The sequence below is a fragment of the Lepidochelys olivacea genome (assembly GCF_965140295.1).
Source record: "Lepidochelys olivacea isolate rLepOli2 genome assembly, chromosome: 14".
Taxonomy (NCBI): Eukaryota; Metazoa; Chordata; order Testudines; family Cheloniidae; genus Lepidochelys; species Lepidochelys olivacea.
The window spans coordinates 27,493,090-27,519,806 of NC_140424.1; the positions used below are offsets into that span (position 1 = coordinate 27,493,090).

General features: G+C 52.0%; 2 pseudogenes across 2 annotated transcripts in view; one reads left to right on the top strand and one right to left on the bottom strand.

The window, feature by feature from the left end:
- LOC311531256 (E3 ubiquitin-protein ligase TRIM15-like) overlaps positions 1-9,361 on the top strand; it is a 43,168-nt pseudogene extending 33,807 nt beyond the window's left edge. Inside the window, exons 5-8 of the transcript XR_014714559.1 lie at positions 98-213; positions 3,807-3,866; positions 6,610-6,738; positions 8,056-9,361. The product of XR_014714559.1 is annotated as an E3 ubiquitin-protein ligase TRIM15-like (transcript). The remainder of the gene's footprint in view (positions 1-97; positions 214-3,806; positions 3,867-6,609; positions 6,739-8,055) is intronic.
- Positions 9,362-9,385: 24 nt separating this feature from the next.
- Positions 9,386-26,717, bottom strand: part of LOC311531265 (C-type lectin domain family 2 member D-like) — a 100,810-nt pseudogene continuing 83,478 nt past the window's right edge. The window contains exon 6 of the transcript in view: positions 9,386-13,162. The product of the transcript in view is annotated as a C-type lectin domain family 2 member D-like (transcript). The remainder of the gene's footprint in view (positions 13,163-26,717) is intronic.

Genomic DNA, 26,717 nt, shown 5'->3' on the forward strand with positions numbered 1-26,717 from the left:
TCTAACTCCAGGCCCATAAGAGCAGCAACTTCCACTAGCAAGGAATTATAATGAGTCACTAAAAGAAACATAATATCATGAAATTCTTCCTCTCCAGGTGCGAGAAGGGGAAGTTCCTCCAGCCAGTGGAGATTTCTCCTGAGCTGGAAAAGAGACTCAGTGATTTCTCCCAGCGAAATATTGCTCTAATGGAGATTCTGTGGAAGTTCAAAGGTACTGAGAAGGGATCTAGGAAAGGAAACCAGGGTGTGTCTCTGGGACTATGGGTGGAGATGGGCTCTGGGCAACTGGTTCAATTAGATTATGTACCTATTTAATAACAAGTAGAAAGCAGACAAACTGAGCAGATGAAGTAAGGGCCCAGGTGCCAGGATCTTTCACATTGTTTCACTCTGTGAACTTTGGTACAATCATTAAGGTAAAAATGTACAAAATTTGGGGTACCTCAGTTTCTCTCTTCCAACTACAGAACTACGGGGCATGTGCTCCAGAGCTTTTTAGCAGCCCCACATGCAGCTGGAGTCCGTAGGATCTGCAGGTGCCCATTACCAAGGAACTCCGGGCCCCAGGTGCCTAAAGCCTTGTCTATCTACACTACAGAGTTTTGTCGATTCCAGTTACGCCAACAAACAGCCACTACTATAATTAAACCACTGTTGCATGTCCACACTGTGCTCCTTGTGTCGGCAAAGCACATCCACAATAGTAGCTTTGCGTTGACACAGACAGCTCTGGGTAGCTATCCCACTGTGCCACTGGTCAGAAGGTGCTTTGTGAAGGGTTTGCAATGCCTCATGCAGGCAGGTAGAGAGTCACATGATGAAGGTTTCTCAATCTCATTGTTCCATGGGCATCCTACTGTATGGCCAGCTATTTTTCAACTGCCCTGGCAACCTGCACCCCAGCCATCACTGTCAGAAAGCATGGATACTACGCTGCTGTTCAGGATTGTGCTGTGCTGTGTATTGTGCTTGTATTGAACACAAGGCTATAGGGGGAACCCAATGGGGGGCTATTTGGCTGGAGGATGCCTTGAAGGAGCATTTTAACACTGAGCCACAGTAACGTGTGTTGCTGTAGTGTGCTGAACCTGGCATTGTTTCTTTGCACTGTGCTATGAACCTTGTAATGATTTCTGTGTGTGCCTGAAAAGTTACACATCTTAGATCCCTTTTTAGAGTAACGCTTGATAATATGACCAAACTGACACTGCTGAACAGTAATTAGGGTTACCATACGTCCGTATTTTCCCGGACATGTCCAGCTTTTTGGTTCTTAAATCACCATCTGGGAGGAATTTTTAAATATCTAAAAACGTCTGGGATTTTGCCACATCGGTCGGGACGCCCTTTGTCCCGATATTGGGGACCGCTCACCTCACCACACACACCAAAGTCCCGGGGCTGGTGGCGCTTCCTGGGGCAGCTCCCGGCACCTGCCCACTGGCAGGAGCCTGCAGTGTGGGCGGCCCCTAGGCACAGAGGCAGAGGTGGTCTCCGCGTGCTGCCTCCTGCCCAATCCGAGCTGCGGGGGCAGGGCCTGCAGGTGCCGGCAGCGGGCAGCGAGCCCTCCGCCCCCGCCCTGACCCGCCCTGACCCGAACCTAGGAGCCAGAGGGACCTTCCGGATGCTTCCTGGGAGCCGCCCCAGGTAAGCACCGCTGGGACTCCCCACCTCGCCCCCCGGAAGGTGCCTCTGGCTCTTAGGGTCGGGTCGAGTCAGGGGTGGGGGGGGAGGGCTCTCTGCGTGCTGCCGGCACCTGTAAGCCCCACTCCATGGCTACGGCAGCTCCCATTGGTGCTTTTCTTTGGTGCTGGCCAATGGGAGCCACGGAGCTCACGCTTGTGGCGGGCGCAGCCCGTGGAGACCCCTTGGCTGCCCCTGATCCTAGGAGCCAGAGCGACCTGCGGCAGGAGGGGTGAGTAGGCGAGTGGGGCATGGTGGTGAAGAGGCGAGCGGCGAGGGAGCCAGTGGCTGGCTGGTGGGTGGGTGAGGAGGCAAGTGGCAGGCGGGGAGGGTGAAGAGGCGAGCGGCGAGCCAGCGGTGGGCAGTGAAGAGGCGAGCGGCGAGGGAGCCAGGAGCGGGCGGGGTCCAATGGGGCAGAAAGGGGGCAGAGTTGGGGACTTTGGGGAAGGGGTTGGAATGGGGGCGGGGAAGAGGTGGAGTTGGGGCGGGGGCAGGTGGGGCAAGCAAATACCCCCTTTCCCCCCCCCCCCCAATGTAGTGTCCTCTTTTTTGAATATTCAAATATGGTAACCCTAACAGTAATACAAGAAGCCCACAGAAGTGTGTGTTTGTGTGGGGGAAGCATGTGTGACAGCATGTGGGGGGGTTGTGCATGAGAGAGAGAGAGAATGTGTTGGCGGAGCGTGTGAGAGACTGTGTGTGTGGGGAGTGTGTATGTGAGAAAGAGAGACAAATTGTGTATGGGGGACTTCCTGGGGCTTTGAAAGGGGAGGGACACATGTCTACATAGCTGGATGAATGGCAGCAGATTTCCAAACAGTGAGCAGAGCGGTTACGGTGGGCATCGTGAGATACCTTCCGGAGGCCAGTTACAGCAACGTAACAAACACAGTGTCTACACTGACACTTTGTTGATCTAATTTTGCTGCAAAAATCTCTATGCCTCCCATTGAGGTGGTTATATTTTGTCAGTAAAGCAGGAGAGTTTTGTCACCAAGAGGTGCATTATAGTGTGTACACCTCCACTGTTTTGTCAATGAAAGCTGCCTTTTGCCGACAAAACAGTGTAGACAAGGCCTAAAGGTCGGCACCCAAAACGTAAACCCTCAATTTAAGGCCACTTTTGAAATGTGGACCCAGCTCACCATTGTGCTCTGGCCCCGTGTGGCAGCTTGTGTGGGCCAAAGGGGCTGTAGGGAAGGTGTAAACCCAGGGGAATCCTCGCAGCACAGGAGCCTCTTGTGCCTCCAGCTCCTCCACAGCAGCTGCAGGCTCAAGGAGTGTTCCCGGGAAAGCAGGGAATAGAGTGGAGTTGTTGAGGGCTGGGCAGAGGAGGAAGGGGTGGAGCAGGAATAATGGGGTGTGGCCAGGGTAAAGCTGTGCCTTTGACACTGCCTCCGGGAGAAGTCATCTAGGGGCCACTGGACCAGAGGTGCAACTCAGGCTGGACCTCCGGACTTCCGCAGCCTGTGCCAATGTCTGCACTGACCCCAGCAGCTACTGAATAGGAGAACCACAAACTGCTTCCCCCATCCTTTTACCAGTGCAGGGGTGAATGAGGCCCATTGAGCCAATTCTCTCCCTGACTCAGTTTCCACATTTATGAAATAATTTTAAGATTATTTGTATTTCAGTCTATGCAGAATGAAAGCCCCATTGTGCTGAGCTCTGTACATATACTGAGACCCAAAGAGCGCACAATTCAGGCTCCTCATCCTGAAAAATCTCAGCATCCCACTGATGTGAAAGAGGCCAATGTTTGTAAAGTTACATTAATGCTAAAATCTTTGCAGGATCTGGCCTGGCTCATGACAAAATGTAAAAGGAGAATGAGAAATCAGCTGGGTTTGGAGGATGAGGGAACAGAAAATCTATCTTCCACATAGTGTCTCTTTGAGTGGTTCTGAGGCTTCATGGATATTGGTTCTGTTGATTTGAGACGCTTGAATGAAAGAGAAAATAGGATGATTCATATTAGCTTTGTTAAAAATCTGGGTGTGTCTCTGTCTCTCTTCAACTGTTTTTCTCTCATAATTAAAATACAATTATGTCAATTAAGAGTGAGGATGTCACAAATATGACAGCATGAAATATCATCTGTCTTATCCTTTCCCCCTCCAGACATTCTGTCATCTGAACTGGAGACAATAAGAGGAAAATCCTTAGGATCACACAGACCAGGTGAGACTTCAGGTGGAGATTATCATTAAATAAAGAGGAAAATCCCATGAAAACATTTTCATGAACTTCTAGATAAATGTACAAACCAAACCAACACTGACCATGACACACACCCCTAAAAATAAAAATAGAAACAAAAACATGAAATACTAAAAGAAAAGGAGTACTTGTGGCACCTGTGGCTCACGAAAGCTTATGCTCAAATAAATTGGTTAGTCTCTAAGGTGCCACAAGTCCTCCTTTTCTTTTTGCAAATACAGACTAACACGGCTGCTACCCTGAAACATGAAATACTAAGAAATCCCAAGCCGAAATCACACAAACAATCCTGATACCATCTTTAGTGTTGAGTCCCTGCACCCACTGACGAACAGAAACACTCTCCCTGACCAACAAACACTCTGAGGCTAGGCCTACATAGCAATGTAAGCGTAAGGGATATGAGTCAGCTGACCTCTTGTCAGGGAATCCTGGGCTTGAGCATCAACATTGCATTTTAACTCTAGGTTAAGAATTTTCTGCACTGGGGGGAAACGCGACTGCCAATCCTGTTTCCTAACTGTGGTGGTGCTATTGATGGGACGCGGGTGCCCGTAAGGAGCACGTGAGTACATACGCCGCGTAATTAGCTCATTTGGTGGCTGTCTCCATTTGAGAGGGCATTATACTGAATTACTGTCTAGTCGGATAACTGGGTTCTCCAGCTCTAGGCTCGGTCACATTGGCAAAAACATGCCCCTGTGCCTGTCCTAAGGATAATGAGGACATCAGTCTCCAGGGTGTCAAACTATTACAGTGAAACTTTGTAATTCTTAATTTTTCAAATACGATGATCAATGATCAAGTTTTTGCTTGCTTGCTTGATTTTTTCAGTTTGTTTTGAAGTTTGACATAAAATGAAGGTGTCAGAGGGAAGACACACACACATTCCAGTCTGGCTGCTGCTTGCTGCAAAGTGGCAAAATCCATCCCCAAGGCTTGGGATGCAGTGTGCTCCAGCAACCCTGGGGAATCCCTTATCCCTGCCATCACCACACCCCCAGACCTCTGGGATGCTGCGGAGAAGTTTTGGTGCTGGCTCCCACTGACCACCCTAACAGTGCATGCTGCCCAGGTGACCCTGCACCTGCAGCCCAAGAGAGGGCAGGAGGGTCTGGAGTAAGGGCCAGTGAGCAGAGCAGGGACCATAGCAGCTGCCCTGCAGGGAGAAGAAGTGGCAGAGCTCTCGGCTCAGTATGGCTGAGGGAAGGATGACCAACCTCCTAACTTTGCTCCCTGCTCCAGGCAAGCTCCGTGCACCACCATGGAGGAGAAACTTCCACCACCACTGTGGGAGGAGCAGGAAGGGGGACCTCTCAGCCAGGTAGTAATGCTGTGTCTGGCATGCTGTGCTGGCTGCCTGTAGCACTGCTCCTCTGCCTCCAGGAACTATAGGATACACCCAGAAGACTTCCACACCCAAGTCAAGCCACGGATGCATGCACATAGGAAACCAATAGGGCTTGGACCCTGGGTTCCAGTTTAACATGGGCTCTGACCCTCCAGACCTGCAGGGTCCTGGGACTCTGGATCAGAGCCCTAGATTAGCATATTTGCAGTGTGGATGCAATGAGGGTTTGTCTTGAGCCCAGGATCAGACCCTGGCTTAAACTGCTGTGTAGATACACTCTCCCTCACCAATCATTAATGCTGACCCTGGCATTTCCATACATGTCCGTAAGCCCTTTAAATATTAAATTCAAAGGGTTGCCACATTTTTTTCTTTTCCCCTATGTGAGAGGCTCGCTCCGATTGCTCTTCACCATCATCCCATCTTTCTCTTCAGCTGGGCTGGGCTGAGATCTCCCATTTGAGTTGCTCTCTTTCTCCTCTGTTAGAGATATGGTCCCTCTGTGATGTTGCCACATCCTCCCTGCTCTCTGGGCTGGAGAAGGGGCCACTCTCTGGCCTGAGTGGATCATCCCCAATACCCATCCCCTTCTCTTCTCCCAGGCCAGGGAGAGAAGGACAGGCTCAGTATAGAGCTTCCCCCAGGTTTATATCTATTACCTTCCTCCTCTAACTCCCCTCCCTGCAACTTCAGGTTCTCACCTTCCTCTCTAACCCTCAGAGGAGAAGCTCCAGCAGGAAAAGCAGGGAGATGCTATTTGCATGTACTGGGACATGGTGGATCTACGCCTTCCCAAAGCTAAAGGCCCGTCCCCTCAACTAAGGGGGAGAAACCATGAAGCCCAGGGAACAATGGAGTATTTGGGACAATGAAAGAGAAACCAGGACAAGGAGAGAGGTCAGAAGTTAAAAATGAGGGAGCCAGAAGGGGACACCAAGCAGAGAACCCCAGAGAGCATCTGTTGCTCCTCAAAGGTGTCTAAGGAGTCAGTGAACACTGCCCAGGGGAACTGTGCCTGGAGACATGATTTTAAAAGGGAATGGATATACATGCCACAGTCTCAGAGCACTTCTTCCTCCCTCCAGATTTGTCCTCCTGCAGTGATGTGTGGCCATCTTGGCCATCACCAGGAGGAGATTAATAAGGATGTCTTGCCACTTTCTGAAGTCACAAATGGGGTGTGTATACATCAGGAGGTGCAGGGAATATTGCAGCCAGAACTTTAGTAAGAGGTTCAAAAAGAGCTGGAAAAGGGGCTGCAAGCTGACACACCACCTAATATCCCCAGTGGGCTGTGGAACAAAAGTGGAGTACAGGCTGGCCCACCACAGTTCCTCATTTTCTCTCCTGTAGGTCCCACCATTTGGAGTCAGGATGGAACACAAAGGCAAGGAAGTGGATGGTGTGGAGCACAAGCATGTACAGATGTTCTCGGGGACTGGTACAGAGGTGGACCAGCTGGATGTCCTTCAGCCAATACAGGTGGCGTGTCAAAGGTGGCTGGGGAGGCTTGTGGTGCAAGAGGTGATGATGAGTTACAGAGGGCCAGCTGTGAGGGATGAGTGGGAAACACCTTCTCACAGGACCTGGTTGAGGAAAGCAAGAGAAGCAAGAGGCTAGGTTGTCCTCACCTTCTGGAACACAAAGGAGGGGACATGTAGGGTGGGCAGCCCCATGCACTGGCTGAGCACTGTGGGCTCCATCCAGTCACTCTAGTTCTGAGTCTGGTTGTACCATCCAGGGCTATCCTCTGATGCACCAAGGGGGATTCAACCACCTGCACACTAAGGTGTGGAAGAGTAGGGAGATGCAGCTGGGAAGGAGGGAAAAAGCAGCCACCACAGAAAGTCTCAGCAGCCAGGGGGACGAACTGCCAGGGCATCTCTGCTTATTCTCAGGCATTCAGGAGAGAGAAGCAGCTCCCCAGGCTGGTGTTGTAAATCAGAGACGCTGTGCTCTAATCTCTGTGACCCTTTTCCCCTCCAGACTCTTTCCCACCTGAGCTAGAGCAGGGAAGGGAGGATCTCTGGGATCACACATCCAGGGTGAGCTTTGGGGGAGTTTTTCCTTCCATTAACAGAAAATGTCCATGAAAGCAACTCTCCCACACAGCAATAACCAGAGACACTTGCACTGCCCAGCCCTAAAGCCACCTTAATTGTGATCTGAGAATTTGTATTGACATTGACAAGCCTTTCCAATATTACCTTCAAGGTGGTCAGGAGAGAGAGCCTCCTGGTTGCCACACCCTTCCCCATTTCACCTGGGGGACAGACTGTTCCCCATGGCTCTTCTCCTTTGGGCAGGGCTGGACTCTGCCATTGCAGCTGCTTTGTGGGTTGGGGAGATGGTGTCTCTCTAGTGCTGCCACCTGTAGACCTCCCTTCTCTCTGGGCTGGGAAGGGGCTGCCCCACCCATTGCCACCTCCTGCTTCCTGCTCACTGGCCTTGAACTATTGGCTCTTCCCCTGTGCTGCGTCTTCATCTCTGCTCCCAGGCCTGGCAGTGGAGGATGCATTTATGGGAGGAGACTCCCTCTGGGGTTCAAAGTTGGTACCTGCCTCCTCAGGACTCTCCTAATTACAAGCTTTTGCTACCTTCCTTGCCAAGTCTCTGTTGCTGGGAATGAACCAGCCCCAGCTGGGGAGCAGGGAGCTGCAGGCTCTATATTCAAATGAGAAAGTACAGAAGTGGATCCCATTACACAGGTTGAGGAACTGCCAAGCAGGGATGTTAGGGAGTGTGAGAAATGGTCCCAGATTCCCCCAGGGCTGAACTCTGATTCTCTCTCTCCCATAGTGAATGTGATTCTGGATCCAGACACGGCTCATCCCTGACTCATCCTGTCTGAGGATCAGAAAAGTGTGAAATGGGGAGACACCAGGCAACATCTGCCGAACAATCCAGAGAGATTTGACTCCTGGGCCTGTATGCTGGGCTCTGAGGGATTCACTTCAGGGATATATTGCTGGGATGTGGAGGTGGGGGACAGAGGATTCTGGGCTGTGGGAGTGGCAAAAGAGTCTGTGAGGAGGAAGGGAGAAGTCAGCTTTAACCCTGAAGTGGGGATCTGGGCTGTGCAGTAGTTGGGTCTGTTCCAGGCTCTCACCTCCCCTGCAACCATACTACCCCTGAGCCAGGTCCCCAGGAGGATCCAGGTTTGTCTGGACTGTGAATGGGGCCAAGTGACATTTTTCGATGCTGATAACAAGGCCCCAATCTTCACTTTCCCACCAGCCTCTGTCCCTGCGGAGAGAATCTACCCCTGGCTCTGGGTGGGGGCAGGATCCGAGCTCAGACTGTGTCCCTGAGACACAGGGGGTGGAATATTGCACTGAGGACCCTGAAATCAGCCTCTCTAGCCTTGGAAACTCCAGTCTTTATGACCCTGGAGGGTCCTTGGGGTCTCATGTCTGGACTGTGAAACCACAGAAAGAAGCAAGTAATCAAGATGGAGAAGCCAATCTCATTGCCCAGGGAGCTATTTAGACTGTTTGTCGCTATCTTCTATGGTCCAGGAGGACTCTGGGGAGCTTCAGTCAGACAGTGTCACTAATACATGGGGCGAATTAAAAAATGGGCTTCCCTAGCCCCAGTCATGCTAGTCTCTATGACCCTGGAGGACTCCCGTGTACCCAACCCTCTGGTTCCTTATTCCATCTCCTCCCCCTCCATCTCTGCAGCACCAGGAATTTTGGGAGGCGGGGGGGGGGGCGAGAGAGAGAAAGGGAGACCCATTGAAGCTGCAGGAGAAGCAGAGGGTCACTGTGGGGCAGGGAGGGATGTAGGGTTTTGGTGGGAGAAGTAATTGCTGGGCTGGGGGACAGGCAGATGTGGTGGCAGCAGGGATAGAGAATTAATTAATTGGGATTTGGAGTTTAGAGAGAAGCTGGAACCTCTACACCAGCAGGGAGCATTTTGTACAAAACTCTTTAATCAGATCTCATTGGGGCCCCCCAGTGAAAGCTCCTGCAACAGGGGCCAAAGTCACATTCCTCTGTAGATATGGGATGTCTCTATTTGTCACACAGACATAGGGGATAGGAAGGGGAAAATTAAAAACCAAGAGACAGACCAGAAACCATTATAGAATCTTCTTTAAAAATCTCTTTTGGGGGGGGGGGGCAAGCGGTGTGTCAATCTCATGATTTTCTAAGAATTAAGAACATAAGAATGGCCAGACTGGGTCAGACCAAAGGTCCATCTAGCCCAGTATCCTGTCTTACGGCAGTGGCCAATGCCAGGTGCTTCAGAAGGAATGAACACTGGAAGAAGCAGGGGCAGAGTGGGTTTAACCAGAGGGAGCAGAGGAAGCAAGAATAAAGGGAGAGTCCTAGAAAAAGGGTGAAAAACAGAAATGGATAGAGCAAAAGGAAAACATTCTTGAGAGGGGAAACACCCAGGGGGAGCAAATGGGGAAGGGGTAAAATTGGGGGACAGAATGGAGACTATGAGAGAAAAATAATCAGTTAACAGTGACTAGAGGAGAATGGAGAAGTCAGAAATAAACCAGGGTGGGTAACAAAAGCTAAAAAAGATTATGAGCAAAAATGGATAGAATGAAAGGAAAGAGAGAGTGTGAGAGAGGGAGAGATGACTTATAAAATGTTACTGAAAGTGAAGCTGTAACTCTTTAATTTCATACATTAATTCATGGACATTTGTGCCATTTTAGTTCCTCAAAAGAACTATGCTTCAATTTTTTGGACATTTTCCCATATGTTCTGGTTACTGAAGATCCTCTCAGCTGCTTTAAAGCCTGACATTTACTTAATGTAAATGAAGCCTACAAAAAGTTCTGTTGGCTTGTTTCCCTTTAATTTCCCAGCTGTGATTTTTGAAGGCCTTCATGAAGGGGCAGGACTAACTCAGAAATTTTAAAAGGCAGCTCCTAAGTACCAGAGGAGCTAGCAAATCAGGGAGTTTTGTGAGGGAGTTTAGAGATGGAAAACGAGAGCCAGATATACCTAACAAACATTCATAGAATCATAGAAGATTAGGGTTGGAAGAGACCTCAGGAGGTCATCTAATCCAATCCCCTGCTTAAAGCAGGACCAACCCCAACTAAATCATCCCAGACAAGGCTTTGTCAAGCCAGGCCTTAAAAACCTCTAAGGATGGAGATTCCACCACATCCCTAGGTATCCCATTCCAGTGCTTCACCACCCTCCTAGTGAATAGTTTTTCCTAATATCCAACCTAGACCTCCCCCACTGCAACTTGAGACATTGCTCCTTGTTCTGTCATCTGCCACCACTCAGAACAGCCTAGCTCCATCCTCTTTTGGAACCCCCCTTCAGGTAGTTGAAGGCTGCTATCAAATCCTCCTCCTCACTCTTCTTTTCTGCAGACTAAATAACCCCAGGTCCCCCAGCCTCTCCTCATAAGTCATGGGCCCCAGCCCCCTAATCATTTTTGTTGCCTTCCAATTTCTTCACATCCTTTCTGTAGTGGGGGGGCCCAAAACTGGACGCAATACTCCAGAAGTGGCCTCACTAATGCCAAATAGAGGGGAGTAATCACTTCCCTTGATCTGCTGGCAATGCTCCTACGAATGCAGCCCAATATACCGTTAGCCTTCTTGGCAACAAGGGCACACTGTTGACTCGTATCCAGCTTCTCGTTCACTGTAATTCCCAGGTCCTTTTCTGCAGAACTGCCGCTTAGCCAGTCGGTCCCCAGTCTGTAGCGGTGCATGGGATTCTTTGTCCTAAGTGCAGGACTCTGCACTTGTCCATGTTGAACCTCATCGGATTTCTTTTGGCCCAATCCTCCAATTTGTCTAGGTCATTCTGGACCTTATCCCTACTCTCCAGCATATCTACCTCTCCCCCAATCTTAGTGTCATCCACAAACTTGCTGAGCGTGCAATTCATCCCACCATCCATATCATTAATTCTCTAAATGTAGGCCAATAAGCACCCCCCTGCAAAACAAACAAACTAACAAACAACAACAACAAAATCCTGCTGAAGTAAAAATTATTGCTCTGAATGCAGCATCTATGATTACCAGTCTTGTGGGGTGGTGGCATGCGTGGGCATTTGGTGAAAGCAGTTCAAGGTCCTCAGAGACTGAGGGCATGTCTGCACTACAAACGTAAGTCAAACTATTCACATCCACACTACTCTCCTTCTGTCAGTCATGCGCATCCTTACCAGGAGTGCTTCCATCAACTTAAGAGAGGCAGTGGGGTGGGGGCGGGAGGGGAGAAGGACTGAGAGACTGGGCTCCCCACTCCTCCCTGGCAGAATGTTTTTTAAGTACATCAGAAGTAGGAAGACTTCCAAACAATCAGTGAGGCCCCAAGGTAACCGAGGTGCCAAAGGAGCACTTTCAGAAGACAAGGCCATTGCAGAGAAGCAAAATATATTCTTTGCATGGGTTTTCATTGCTGTAGCCCATAAGGTCAGTTTGCTAGCTTGCCATATTGCGTAATATGTTTTCTTTTGGTTTGATTCATATTATTTTGTTATCATATCCTATTATTAATTAATCATAGTATTTTCTGGGGTTTTGTTTATGTGGAATTCCAGTTTATGCTATTCATAAGGGTTATTCATGGTTATTCATAATAGTTGGCTGTAATGCAAATAACCTTCAGGCCTGTATCCTGTACGATTAGCTAGAGTAAGTTAGTATAAGTGTTTGTAAACTTTGGCATAGATAAATGGCATACCAGTTGCCCCCCTTAGCTTTGGGGAACTGAACAAAAAACTTGAATCTGCTAACCTTAAGTCTGGAGCAGACCGGTAACTGCAAGGCACACTGCAGAACATGGAAGTCATGAGTTAGGTCAGGGTTAACGGTTTCGGGAATGAGATAATCGATTCGTATGAGTATATGGCATAACATGTTAACCTATAGAGTAAGTGTACCTGCAGATTTATGGGGTTGAGGAAATAAGATTTGGGCATGGTAGGTTGGGCCTAGATTCTGACAGCGGGCAGTACCGGGACCCTATAAGATGGCAAACAACCATACAAAGGGGTCACATTTTCTTATCTTCTATCAAGCTATCACCTCAGTTTCACAATATATCCTAGCCACTCAACACTTGAACCTAAGCCCTACCAATTTGGGAAGCCTGGACCATTAGTTCCTCAGACATGCCAGAGACAAGACTGATCCTCTGTCTCCTACTACCAGGTCTTCAGGGATGGGTGTGAATATGCTAGCTTTAGTAGTCTTTTAGAATAGAAATGTTACCACCAGGGGTCATAGAATTGTATTACTTCTTTGTGACTCTGTGTTTTGTAGCATTTATGCTTCTTTCTTTTATTTTAATAAAGATCTTAACAAGTTGGTTTTGTCCTCAGTATAAGTGTCCTTGCCACACACCCGGAGGGTCCTCTCACAATATTGAACTCTCTGTGTTCTCTATCCCTATAGCCTGAACTGGGACAAGAACCTAAATTATCTTCTGATCAGATCAGTGCTGAGCGGTAAACACATTAGCCCATAAAATTCAGGTCAACACTGCAAAGGTGTGGGAGATTCCCACACATCAGCCATTCTTTTTACGTGACAAATCTGAGGACCTGTCCCAGACAGAGGGGTCAATAGAGGTGGTTTTGGGGAAAAAATACAAAAATACAAAAAATATTCAAAACAATGGGATCTAAATTAGCTGTTACCACTCAAGAAAGAGATCTTGGAGTCCTTGTGGCTCCTAATGTGACCCTGAGTTTAAAGGTTCAAAAGCAGAAGGCACATACGAAGAATCCACAGTTTAAATGAGACACACTTATTGCTTGCGGGCCCCGCTGCCTGAATTTGAGATCCTGGCCAGGCTGACGAACGGGGACTTGGCTCGTTCAAGTAGGTGTGAGTTGGATCAGTGTCACGTCTAGGAGTCCCATTTCGAGCCCCCTTCCAATGCAGTCTCTTTTCCCATCACATACACCTCAAGTTTCCTACAGATCCACCGTCTTCCCATGTAGCACCGTGAGCTGCTGACCCCTTTCTCGTGGTTCAGATACGCGCAGTCACCTCCTCCTCTTATCTGAAACCTGCAACACAGAAGCCAGGGAGCTGCAGTCAGGCAGAGGCCAGGCATTTCACATCAGTCCCAGCCAGGGGAGCCGTTCTCCACAGTGCACGCCTGAGTGCGGAGCAGCTACTCTCCCAGCCCCTCAGGAGCAGAGCTCAGGACATGGAGTCTGTACCCCAGGAGAGGGCCACAGAGGCCCAAACTTGGGACAGTGTCTGGTGGCTATTCAGACCCAGTCAGGCTGGAAGCAGGTGGGATCCAAAGGTTGGGTCCAATACAGCAGAATGGGGACTGTCCATTGGGGAGCCCTGACCCAGCGCCATAAGAGCCTGACTTTTCAAAGTACTGAAGTAACCCAGACCAGGGAAGTGGGGGGTCTCCATCCTCCTCTAATGGCTGGCCTCCATAAGAGCTGTATCAATCGGAGGGGGGGCGTTCAGTTAAAGAAGTGGATTCTTTTGCTCCTATGGCAGAGGCTCATGCTTCTAGTGCTGAATTCCGGGGTTCAAACCCTGCTCCGGGCTCAAGCAGCGCTGGTTTTGTGATCACACTTGGAGCCCACTGAAACCCATCGCAGGGTGGTGGCTGGGCAGCCATCACTACTGTACCCCGTTGCCGTGGGAGCCCCAGGCGTCCAGCACCTGTGAACCGCAGGCTCCCTTAACATTGGTGCCTTTTTGCGGATTCAGAGGCCTCACCAGCAAAGTCACTCAAACCTGCCGGCTGCAATCCCCAGCGGGACCTGCACCTGCCATGCAGTGCTCGGCATGCTGCCCTCTCTAGCAGCCACTGTTAACCTGAGCTCCCTGCTGCCTCCTTTCCCCAGGGGGGGTCAGACACCCCAGGGACCTTGCTGAAGAGGGCTGGGGGAGAACAGCGAGTGTCCCAGCTGAAATCCCAGCGCGCTGCGAGGGCATCTCTGGCTATGGCGGGCTCTGTCTCCGGCCCAGCACCGTGCTGCGGGGAGGAGCCGAGAGTTCAGGGACACACCGGCTCCCATCGGTCTCCGATACACGCAGGACGCGAACGGACCAGGGTCATGTCTGGTGGTTTCACTAGCACTGAATGGTGGATCTACCTGAGCTCAAACCGCTCAGACACCAGAATCCCCAAGCCCAGGGAATTAGTCCAGAGGGGCGAGAGAGACTCACAGGTGGTTGAATTTGGTGCTGTTGGTCCATTTCCAGGGCTGACCCTGCTCCCTCCAGAGGCCGATCCAATGGTCATAGACACCCTTATGGCGCAGCAGGAACGCCTTAAAGAAAGCTGAGGGACAGCAGGTATCAGCCCCAGCTCCCGTGCTCCCCCCACCGCCCCTCCAGGGCTCTGTGCTGCAGAGAATCCCAGTCACATATTGAAGGGTGCTCAGTTTATTTTCAGGGGGGATTTTCCCCTCCCTCTTGCAAAGCACAAGATCCCCCGGGCAGTCTTAACCCTCCCACCGCACACAGCAGCCCCACCCCAGTGCTCCCAGTCACCCACCTCCCAAGTCCCCCTGAGCTGGGGGCAGCTGTTGGGTCTGAGCTCTCTGCAGAGACGTCTCTTCTCACAGAGCAGCCACCGCTCACCCCAGCAAGGCAGGAGGAGGGAGGGAGGCAAGCTGAAGTGGGAGGGGTCAATGTGAAAGGATCCCCTCCTCCCCCGCCTCCTCAGCTGGCTGCTCCTTTCCCATCCCCACAACAGGTGCACTGGCTGGGTTCTCAGTCCCACTCCAGCAGCCAGCAGGCCAGGAGATGCTTGAGCCAGCCCTGCCCTAGACAGAAGCTGTCTCCCTATTTGGGGAGGGGGGCAGCGGAGAATGGGCAATCCCTGTGATCACACACAGACAGTAGGGCCCTGGGCCCAGCCAGGGCTGGCGTTCAGCAGCTGGAAGTTCATTCACTTCGGCCTCCCAGCACGGGAGGGCTCACAGCTGCTCCTCACCCCACGGGGCAGAGCCCAGGTCCTGCTGCAGCAGCCACCCCTGTGCCCAGATTAGTGTCTGGCAACTCGAGAGTCTCTCACCGTTTCCTGCTCACTGTCGATCCCAGCCAGGGAGGCACCCGGGGCAGAGCAGCGGCTTCGGCTCTCGGTCCAGCTCCCTTCCCTCTCTGAGAAATAGTAGCATTTCCCTCGGTATCCCATCCAGCCGTCTGCGTACGAGGGGCTAGCAGGGGGGCACAGATCAGCTGATGAAAGCTGAGAGGTCAGCGCTGAGAATGAGACAGTCACATGGAGGGTAAGAATTGCATCGAGAATTGGGCATTTGACTGGTACAAAAATTGGTCAACTGACCAGTCAAATCTGTCAAAGAGTGGTCAGATATTTTAAAATACCAATTTATCAGAATTGGTTACCTCCTGCCAGGAACAAAAAAGAGCAAGACGTCATTGTCTCCAGTAGGTTTAGCTTTCGATAGATACGGATCTACATAATTTTTAAAAAAATGTACTTCACTGAGTTATTTTAGCTCAGAAAAAAAAGGCAAAACAATGAAACCAAGTTCTGGAAAACACCAGTGAGGCTCCAAGACGCAATCCGAAAGGCAGGCTGCCTCCTACCCCCCCAGGGCTCTCGCTGGAGCATTTGACTGCGGCCAAACAGGCAGTCAATTGACCGGCTTGCCAAGCCCATTGGGACCCCCAGCTGGGGCTGGTCCACTGCAATCAGATGCAGGGGGACGGAGACGTTTGTCACTGTAAATTTGCCTGGCAAGAAGGATTCCAGGGACACTCCCAGCCTGGGAGGGACTGACACAGCTCAGAGCATTTCACCCCAGGCACAAGATCAACAGCTGGACGTTCAACCTAGCAACAAACAGCAGGTGAACTACTGAGAAGAACGTGGGAACTTTCACTCAGGGACATGAAAGCCACAAGGGGGCGCCAGAAACCACAGCCACGGGAAGTGACCTGTTGCACTGTGGGCCAGGAATGATGGAACTTAATTCACCTCCTACCTGCAGACTTTTCTCTCCCCAAACACAGCAGCAAGAAAGGCACTTTCTGGAAGCCCTCATGGCAGTGTAACCCTTTCAGAGCCATGAAAGAGCAGCAGTGGGGTCACCCATAAGTGACACCAAAGAGGATTTGAAAGGCCTGTCTAGTTGAGAGGAGTTGGACTCAAACCCCTCCAGATGTTTTCGAGCACGTCACTTTTGTTTGCACCACAGTAACTCGGTAGCTGGTTTTCAAGCCTTCCCATGTGGCTGGCGCTCAGCGAGGAACAGACACTCTAAGTTGGGAAGAGTTAGGAAACGTGGCAGCGGTGATCAGAAAGCGAGCATGTGTTCACCTCACTCACAAGGCATGTCTGACCCTGTAGATTTCACTGTCCAGTGCACGGTAGCCCACACCCCTGCCCTACTGAACTGAGCAGAGAAGTCAGTGACGAACAGTTGATGGCACAGGCTGTCTCCACCATCCATCTCCAGCTCAGATGCCACATGTTCTGCAGAGCTCCCTGTACCTGCAGCTGTGTAACCAACCCTAAGCTCACAGATTCCCACCTTACACAGTGAGAGCCAATGCTGCCCGTTGCAGCAGCCTGCCATTACAGCAGGGAGCTGGGATTCAGGGCCCATCTGTTTCCGAGCAATCTGCACCAGTATAATCACAGTGACGCAGTGACATCAGGGCAAACACCTCCTGGAGATGCGCTGGAGCAGTGCGGCTCGCTCTGGTAACTTCCTGCAGCGAACTGCACCAAGGCAAGCTGCTTTGTGCACCAGTGCAGTGCGTCTGCTTTAGCGGTTTGCACCAATTCAACTGCACGGATGTCATGACATCGGCACAGAGGATTCCTAATGCAGACAGACCTGGATTCAATCCCCTCTGCCAGCTGCTAAACCCTCCTGGGGCCCAGTGATCGGATCCCAGGACAATAGAGAAATCCCACCCCCGACATTCCCCAGCATGCCCTGCCCCAGACAACGGGGGGATACAACAGGGTTCATGTTCACCGCAAACAGACGCCCTCTGCACGAGCACACGCTGTCTGGGCAGCCCGGGGGTGTGAATGGTGCTAAGGGACCCTTCATGGCCAAGCTCAGCGATTGGGGGGTTTCCACACTGCGCTGGTGGAGGGGTCTAGACTTAATTCTATGGCTCATTTCAATAACACGGCAGCACCTGCCGCCCGGCCATAGGCATGACCTGAAGATCCAGGAAGGCCAAGCTGGTAACCTCAGAGCAACACAGGGAAGGCAAAGGGCTCAGGGTTGCACTGCACCCTGTCCCACTGGACACCCTGGTCAGGGACTGCTTCATGGCGCGTGGCAAAGGTGACTTGGGTCCAAAGTGCTCAGAGATGGGCTGGGGGGGCTAATGTCAGTCAGATCGTCCTGACACAGAGAGTGCCCAGGTGCAGGGGTCTGGGAGGAAGATCCCCCAGGAATCCTCTGCCCCAGGGGCAGAAGCCGGACAGGCTGGGAGGAGAGAGTGAGTGTGGTAGGTCACGGGGGAATGGGATGCGCGGAGATCGTAGATGGAGGGGAAGGGAGCGGGGCGGAAGCTGGGAACTCACCTGCCAGAGCAATGATGGCAGCAATCAACGCAGACCATACAACTATCACTGCAACCACAACTCTGCAGGTTGGACTTTTCTTGCAGTTCCAAGGAGGGTCTGAAACAGAAAGACCCGTCAGGCAGGGCTGGGAGGACACGTCTCACTGACAGCACCGGGGCTGGAGCTGCCCTGCAACATGCACCGTTCTTGTCTAGTTTTTGTAAAGCTCTCCAACACCACTTTCTACAAACCATTACCCTCTGATCCCACTGAGGGTTTCCAAAAGTTAGTGCCTGTCTCACCCACCGCAACCTGCAAGGTCTCGTGCCAGCAAAGGGAAGCTGCTCCCAGATCTGGAGCTGCATTCGCATGTCCTGAGGGCTGTCCTGCACCATGGTCACCACGGGCAGGTAGGTCATCAACCTCCATCTCTGTCCCAGCTGCAGGATGGCCTCTGGTTCCTGCTCCCTCAGGCACCTGGAGATACTGAAAAAGGGGTGGGGTTGGCAGAGCAGGAGAACACCCCATGAGGTTAAGAAATGGCAGTGAGAGCCTTTTCCCTCCCTGGGAGATTATGGTGTCCCTCTGTGGGGACTCCCTTCCTGGCAGATGCTAGTGAGCTATTGAAAGAGCTCAGCCTGTTTAGATTATAAAAAAGATTGGGTGGTGACATCATAGAAGTGTTGAAGTGACTTCATGGAGAGAAAATATTGGGTATTAAAGGGCTCATTAATCTATCAGAGAAAAGCATAACAAGACCCAGTGGCTGGAAATTCAAAAGAGACCAATTCGTATTAGAAAGAGGGCACACATATTCAACAGTGAGGACGAATCACCAAAGGAAGAAACTAGAAAGGGAAGTGGTGGGAATTCCCCACCTCTTGATGTCTTCTAATGAAGACTAGATGCCTTTCTGGAACGTGTGTAGTCAAAAATTAGCTCCTATGCTCTACAGAAAGCATGTGATATGCAGGGGGTCAGATGACACGCTCTAATTGTCTCTTCTGTCCATAAAGTCTGCTAATTTATGAAAAAATGAGCGTAGCATGGGGAGAAGCCTCTGATGTTTTACTGTGTTCGGCTTGAGCCCACAATGAACGCTCATTGAGTGGGGTGATCCAGGGGAAGCAGCTGAAACATCCAATGTGGCTGGACAGGGGCAGGACATCAGCACTGCAAGGGAGTGGTGGGTGTGGCAGTGACAGCACAAGGGCCTTTGGCAGGACCTCAGCCTATTGGACAAAGGTGGTAGGGAGGCGATGATCTCACAGAGAGATCTTGACATCCGCCAGGCAGGACAGAGGTGCAGGACAGGGGCCACCTCGGAGATCCCTGTGGCTTTGCTTCAGCACGTCTCCTTCTCGAGGTCTCTCCTAGAGGACTGAGAGAGCATTCACTTTCACATTCGTGAGCGCAAGGAGGACCCTCTTCAGAGTTTTCTCCTTTTCTTGTAGTGGTTTTGATCGAAAACAGACGTCCCTGTATAGAAGGTAAGAGCCTCGGAGAGGTTTGGAACCTGTTCAGTCTGATCCATCAGGTGTCGGCTGATTTTTAGGAATGGAAAACACTAGATTGCGGGGGCAGCATTTTATTTCCGACCTAAGACTTTGTCCCTTAGAATTACTGGGGACATTGGGGTTTCTCCTTTTTGTTTTCCCTTTTCCTGTCTCTCCCTCCTTTCTCGTCTTCTCTTGCATCTTTGTCCTTTTCCCCTGCTTTCCTTTCACCACCAGGACCTGTCTGTGCGTGTGGAGTTGGGGACGGAATGGGGGAGGGGGGGTTGCACTCCAACTCTCATTGCGGGAGGCCCTCCCAAAGACATGTGGCTGGAATAGTGCTCTAAGAGTGACTCCCTCCGGTGGTGACCCGGGACATCTGGTGAGAAATCTCAGCTTTCTGCTTCTCAGAGTCTCAATGCTGATTGGGGGAGTTTGGGGCTATTGTGAGGGAGGAGGCTCAGGTCCTTGTGACCCTCTTTTAAGACCAAGGAAATAGGGCGTATCCAAACATGTATTTGATTGCTTTTGCCGCTTTTCTCCATTCATTGTCTTGGAGTAATTTACGATTCTCTCTCTAATGGGCTAGTTCTTCTAAAATACTTACTAAAGAATTAGGTTTTAATAAAGCCAAATGCAACCCCATACCTCCAGTAACAAAGGAGTCAGGCGGCACCCTACAGAATTGGGGACAATCCGCTGGAAAGCAGTGACCCTGAAAAGGATTTTGGGGTTACAGTGGACAAGCTGTTCAACATGAGCTGTCAATGTGAAACTGTGTTAAAAAAGGTTAAAGCCATTCTTGGCTGGATAGAGTAGTGAGGATGGAAAGGGAAGTGAAAGAGCATTGGTGAGACTGATGTTGGAATGTTGAATCCAGTTCTTGTGTCCACATTTTGAATATTATGTTAAAACAATTGGAGACGGTGCAGAAAAGATTCATAACTGAGTGATGGGGATGATGCCCTATAATGAGACATTGAAAAAGCTCAATCTGCTTAGTATATACAAGAGAAGAATGAGAAGTGAGTTGCTTGACTTCATGGAGAGAAAATGTTGAGTATAAAAGGGCTCTTTTATGTCGCAGAGAAAGGCATGCCAAAACCCCATGGATGGAAGCAGAAATCAGAAAAAGGATAATGACAATAAGACCCAGATTTGTAAGAGGGTGGTTTGTCATTGGCACAAAGTACCAAGAGAAATGATGGCTTCTCCATCTCTTGATCTCTTCGAATAAAGACTGGATGCCTTTCTGGAAAATGTTTGAGTAAAAGAAAAGCCCAGCTCTTCTGACATACAGGAGGCCTTAGGATACGCAGGGGATCAGATTAAATGCTCGAATGGTTCCTTCTGGCCATAAAGTCAACTAACTTGTGAAAACCTAATTGCGGCCTGGGGAAGAAATTCTGTGTTCTACTATGTAGTCGGTGTCACCCCACAAGGAAGTGACATTGAGTGGGGTGATCCAGGGGAAGCAGCTGAAACATCCAATGTGGCTGGACAGGGGCAGGACATCAGCACTACAAGGGAGTGGTGGGTGTGGCAGTGACATCACAAGGGCCTTTGGCAGGACCTCAACCTATTGGACAAAGGTGGTGGGGAGGCGATGACCTCACAGAGAGAACTTGACATCAGCCAGGCAGGACAGGGGTGCAGGACAGGGGCAAGCTCGGAGATCCCTGTGGCTTTGCTTCAGCACGTCTCCTTCTCGAGGTCTCTCCTGGAGGACTGAGAGAGCATTCACTTGCACGTACGTGAGCGCAAGGAGGACCCCCTTTGGAGTTTTCTCCTTTTCTTTTAGTGGATTTGCTCGAAAACAGACGTCCCTGTATAGAAGGTAAGAGCCTCGGAGAGGTTTGGAACCTGTTCAGTCTGATCCATCAGGTGCTGGCTGATTTTTAGGAAAGGAAAACATTAGATTGTGGGGGCAGTATTTTATTTCCGACCTAGGATTTTGTCCCTTAGAATTACTGGGGACATTGGGGTTTCTCCTTTTTGTTTTCCTCTTCTTTTTCCTACCTTTCCTACCTTTCTCTTCTTGCTTCCTTTGTCCTTTTCCTCTGTTCTCCTCCCACCACCAGGAGCTCTGTGTGTGGAGCGGAGTCCGGGGGGGTTGTGGGAGGCCCTCACAGAGAGGTGAGACTGGACTAGTGCTCCGAGAGTGATCCCCTCGGTGGTGACCGGGGCCATTCTTTGGGCTATTTGATGAGATCCCTTAGCCTCCCACCCCTCAAAGTCTCAACCTTGATTGGCTGAGGAGGGGACTATTGACAGGGAGGAAACTCTGGTCTTTGTTGTTCTCTTTTATGACCAAGCAAATAAGTCACAATCAGTTATACGTTTGACCAATGTGGATGCTGCTCTCCATTCATTGTCTCGGAGCAGTTCATGATCCTCTCGAACATTCCAGTTCTTCTGAAATAATTGCTGAATAATTACTATGAACAATTGTTGGTCTGTAGCTCATTTGAGAGCAATTCTGCTACTGACTGGCTGCATCAGCTAAGACAAGTCCCTGCTCCTTTCTCAGCCTTCGTTTCTCCTTCTGTCAAGAATGAATAACAATCCTCTCCCACCTACCTCGCCATGGGTGGATGCTGGGGATCCACTGAAGAGTGTCACTCGGAGCAGTGCAGACTAGGGGGTGTCCTATCACACTGAGCCATATCAGATTATAACCTAATATTCGATTTGATTTGTATTTTATTGTTTTGAAATTGTGAAAAGCAGCAACTACTTAGCTCAGACTGAAGCATCTCATCCAATTTTCTAGAGCATAGTGTCTCCCCTTTGTGTATGATGAGACAGTTGAATGCACTGTGATGGACAGGAGATGCTCTTGTTTTGCAAACAGATATTTTTGCAAAGAATTTTCATCCTACTTGTTATGATTTCAAGAAACAAAGTGGTTTCATTTGAATGGATTTTCTGACAGAAAAAGGTTTCCATGAAAATGTTCACACCTTATTTCCTGGGCCTTATCCCTGTCTCTGGGGGGTTGTTGTCTGTTAGTTAGAACAGGAATCAGGACAGTTGTCTTCTCTTTCTGTCTCCGTCACCGCTTCGCTGTGTGACACCTTGGGTAGGTCCAATGGGAACAGGGTCAATTCTCTAACTCCAGGCAGCAGGAAGCCTGGGTGAGATAAGGGATGTTAAGGCCACCTGCGAAGGAGAAAGGGATGTTTCCAGGTGTTGAATGTCAAGAACTCTAAACTTTGCTAAAATGGATAGTCTCGAGAAACAAGAACTAGTTGAGGCCAAACTTTAACCATTGTCTTTTATAAAGCCCATTCAGGAATGTGAGTCCCAGAGAGCCATAGAGAGGGGGAGCAACTTGCCCAAAGTCCCACAGATCAAGAGGCAGCAATGGAAGCAGGAGTGACACTCTCTCTCAAAGGCAGGGGGACGAGCCATTAGGCCCTGGTTGCAATTGACAGCTGTGGGAGGGAGTGTGCGGCAGTGGTCAGTGAAGGGGTCCATCCATGGCTCTGACACTCGGTGTGACCCTGTGGTCATAGCTGAGGCCCGTTTGCCATCAGTAGGGTTGGGGTCCCATCGCTACAGCCCAGTGGGTTTGGGAGGCTCCAGGAAGGTGAGTAAAGTGCTGGGATGTCAGGATCCCGGAGGCGCTGTCACCTCCGCCCTAGGGCCGTGTTCTGCACCCCCTGCTGCTGGCTGAGTTTCTCCATCCCTTGGCAATCAGACAGACTCTTGTTTTCACAGCCAGTCGATCGCCCTCGTGTCATCACCCTGCCTGCTGGCTGGGCAGGGTAACTCCTGAGGTCACCACCCTCTCCAGCCTGCCTTGGGCTTGGAGAGTGAGGAGGAGGGTGAGGGACGTCTGCTGATCCTGAACATCCGCCATCCATTGTACCATCACTGAGAGCACGTGAGTGGCATTCGGGTTCCTCGGTGTGTTCCCCTCTCTGTTTGGGGGAGAGACTATCTCCAAAGGGGGATTTCATTTGCAAACAGCCCCCAAGAGCCCCTCACTCTTAGGCCAGGCAGGGGCTTCTCCAGAGCCGTCTCCAGTGTGTTTGGAAAGGTTCCAGCAATGGGGCTTCCCAGCCCTTCCCCTCCCAGCCCTTCCCTCCCAACCCTTCCCCAGGCTGAGAGTCTCTGACCTGGGCCAGACCCTGTGAGCTGCTGAGCCTGGAAATCAATGGGGAACGAGGAGGGCTCTGTGCTTCCTGTGCCGAGGGCCTTTGTGACTTTGATGTGAGGAATGATTTCCCAGGAGAAGTCCGGACTCCTGGCTTCTGTTCCTTCTCTAGCCTGGGTGGGAGAGTGGCCTGGGACGACAGGAGGGGACTGCTTCTCCAGAGTAACCGTTGGTCTTTGGGACTGACCTCATTGCTGGAAAAGGATGAGACTTCCTGGCTATTGCAGCAGCAGGGATTACGAGGGGAAACGTTGGGAGCGGATAATGCAATGAACTCCTGCCCGTGTGTGTAGATGGCACTCCCTGCACTCCTGTGCGGGCAGACGGGGCGGCTGTGGTTGGAGGAGGGAGGAGGAGGGACGGAAAAGGCCCAGGAGTGAAAGGCTGCCTTGAGCCCAGTCTCACCGCTGCTCCCCGCTCGGTTCCAGGATGGCCAGGCTCCTGCGGATGTTGCGGAGGAAGGCTCTGCAGGTGGCCCCAGAGCCTGAGGGAAGCAGCTGCCGTCTTCCCAAGGGGCAGAGCAAGCCCTGCGTCCCCGCTGGCGGGGAAGCAGCTCCCGTCCAGGCCAGACGGCGGAAGTGCCCGGCCTTCTGGAAAAGGAACCCGGCTCCCGGCGCAGGCGCCGAGCTGGGAGAGGCCCCGACCAGGCCCCAATGGAGCTGGCCCAGGCTGCGGTTTGGCAGACAGGACCCATCCCAGGAGGGGCGCCGGGCAGGGTGGCTCTGGGGCTTGTTGTGTGGGCAGCAGCGGCCCCAGGAGCCCAGACCTCGTTCCCATCAGGAGGCATCGCCCTGCCCGGTCTCTGAGGACCTTCCAGCCCCTGCAGGCCAGGAGGGGGAAGGTCCCTGTCCCAGCACCGGCAGCTCAGCCTGGGACCGCGGCAGCACCTGGGCCTCTGGCAGCAGCCAGGCCGATGGAGGCCACTGCTTTGTTCCAGGTGAGGAGCTGGGCTGGGCTCCGGGAGGGCTGAGGACGGGATGTGAACACCCTGGGCCCAGATGCTCTCCCAGGGATACGGGGGGGGGTCCCAGCCCAGGTGTCTGTCCTGAGCCCCGCGAACCCCACGGACAGCAGCAGCCATCACACAGCTGCCCCTTCCGCACGGGGACCTGAGGGTCCGGGCGTGAAGAGCTGCTGCCACTTTGGTCCTTGCTGCTCCAGGGCCGGGGGAATCGGCACCTCCCCTGGAGTCCTGGGCAGGGGAGGGGGGCTCTGCTCTGGGCTTCTGAAGCTGTTGGGGCCTGAAGGCATCCCTGAGAGGGAGGTTTGGGGCCCGATCTGCCCTGGGTGCCTGAGGTGGGAAGGGGGGTCTTGAATCCTGCTCTGCCCACCACGCCCCTGTCCTTCCCTCCCTGGTGCAGGGACCCCCCTGGATTCGGAGCAGGAGGAAGGGGTGGACGTGGCCAAAGATGAAGCTGCTCTCAAGGTCATCCGAGAGCAGCTCCAGTGCAGAGATAAGGTACAAATGTTCCCCACTGGGCTGGAACCAAGATTGTCCTGTCCCTTCCCAGCATCCCCACCCCCTGCCGAGGGTCTTGTGCCTCCTGATCCACCACCCCCAATGGGGTCCTTTTACATCCATGATGTGGGACCCCCAAGATGGGGGTGTCCCACAACAGCCAAAGTCATCTCCCCCCACAGGCACTGTCCCAGTTCCTGATCCTGCTTGTGTACGAGTGGTGGGGGATTTGGACAATAGGTGGGTCCCCACAATCCCCCATTGAGGCCTGAGCCCTGGAGCTTGTGTGGGTGGGGCAGGAAGGTCCCTCATTAACAGGTTCTCTCTCGCTATACCCCACTCCCGGTGGGTACAGGATGAGGGGCAGCAGCTCCTGTTCCTTCAGGCCATCTACCCCGCATGTCTGGCTGCACGGGAGAGAGGGGAGGACACGATGGAGCCGCGCTGCTGCAAGGCGGCTGTGGTGAAGAGGATCGTGGTGAGTGAGACACGCCATACGGCAGCTGGAGGGAGGGGGAGAATTGTGGGGCTGGGGGGCAGCTGAGAGTGGGGGACAAGGAATCTCATGGTCCCAGCTCAATCGTCGGGATGGGGCTGAATGGGGGCAGTTTTGACAGGGAGGAGGAGAGAAGGGAATTGGGAGTGAGCTGGGCAGGAATCCGAGAAGGGGGACAAGTCGGATGGGCAGGAAGGAATCGGGGGAGTGGGAGGTGGTGGGGGATCCTGCTGGCCATGTGGGGCACTGGCTGTGTCATCTCCTCACTGGGAGGCGTCAGTCGGGCGTGAATCTCACACGCTCCTTTGTCTCTTTCACGTCTCACAGGAGCTCATCGAGGAGCTTCCCGATGACTCGTCACCCAGCGCCGTCCTCGCCCACTCCCTGGCTGCAGTGGGCTACCTCTGGTACTGAGACAGCCCCACCCCCCCACCCTGCCGGCTCCCCTCACCCCAGTGCTGCTCAGGCCCAAGGCTGGGAGTCACCGTCACTGTCCCTCCCAAGTCACCTCCCAAGAGTGGCGCCTCTGGCAGAGATGGTGGGGTGGGGAGGGTCACTCTCTCCTGGCGGGGCTCTTCTTTTCACTCCCATAACATGACAGGGGCCTTGGGGAGGGGCTCACTCCCGGGCTTCGATACAGGAGGGGCAGCAGGCTCCAGGGAACAGCAGCTATTCCTGTCCTGCCACTGTCTGTCTGGGACACCTTGGCCTTGTCATTCCCTAGCGAAGTGCCTCAGTTTCCATTCTCGCCAGACTGTGCCTCTATCCCTGTGGCTTGGTGTCTGTCTTGGCGACAGTCCCACCCAGTACTGCACAGTCTAATACCAGCTCCTCTCTCTTGCCAGCACCATGAAACCTGCCCTGGAGCCAGCCCTAGAGACCCACCTCTTGCGAGCTGCCCTTCACTCCGTCTTCACCCTAGGCACGGAGAAGGACACCACCGGCATCCAGGTACCTCCTCCTCCATCCTCCTCCTCTTCCAGAGTAGTCCTTGGTCCCTACTCCCTTGATTCGCTGGAGCTCCAGATTTAGGGGTGGGGTAGCGGAGATGGAACAAGCTGCAGGGTTGGATCCTTCCCTCCAGCAGGGAAGAGATTACCCCTCCCTAGGGGATTTCTTTCTTTCTTTCTTTCTTTCTTTCTTTCTTTCTTTCTTTCTTTCTTTCTTTCTTTCTTTCTTTCCTAAGCCGTGTTTGGCCCAGAAGCCCAGGTTCCATCCATAGCAACTTGGCTGTTTCATACTCTTCTGCCTACAAGGCCCTCTGCAGAGACCTGCTAAGCTCATGGATTAAAGGTCCAGGGGTCATCAATTCTTGCAAATTGCCTGCACTGGGATGTGAAGGAGAGAGGCCAGGAGATGTGTTTGGGAGT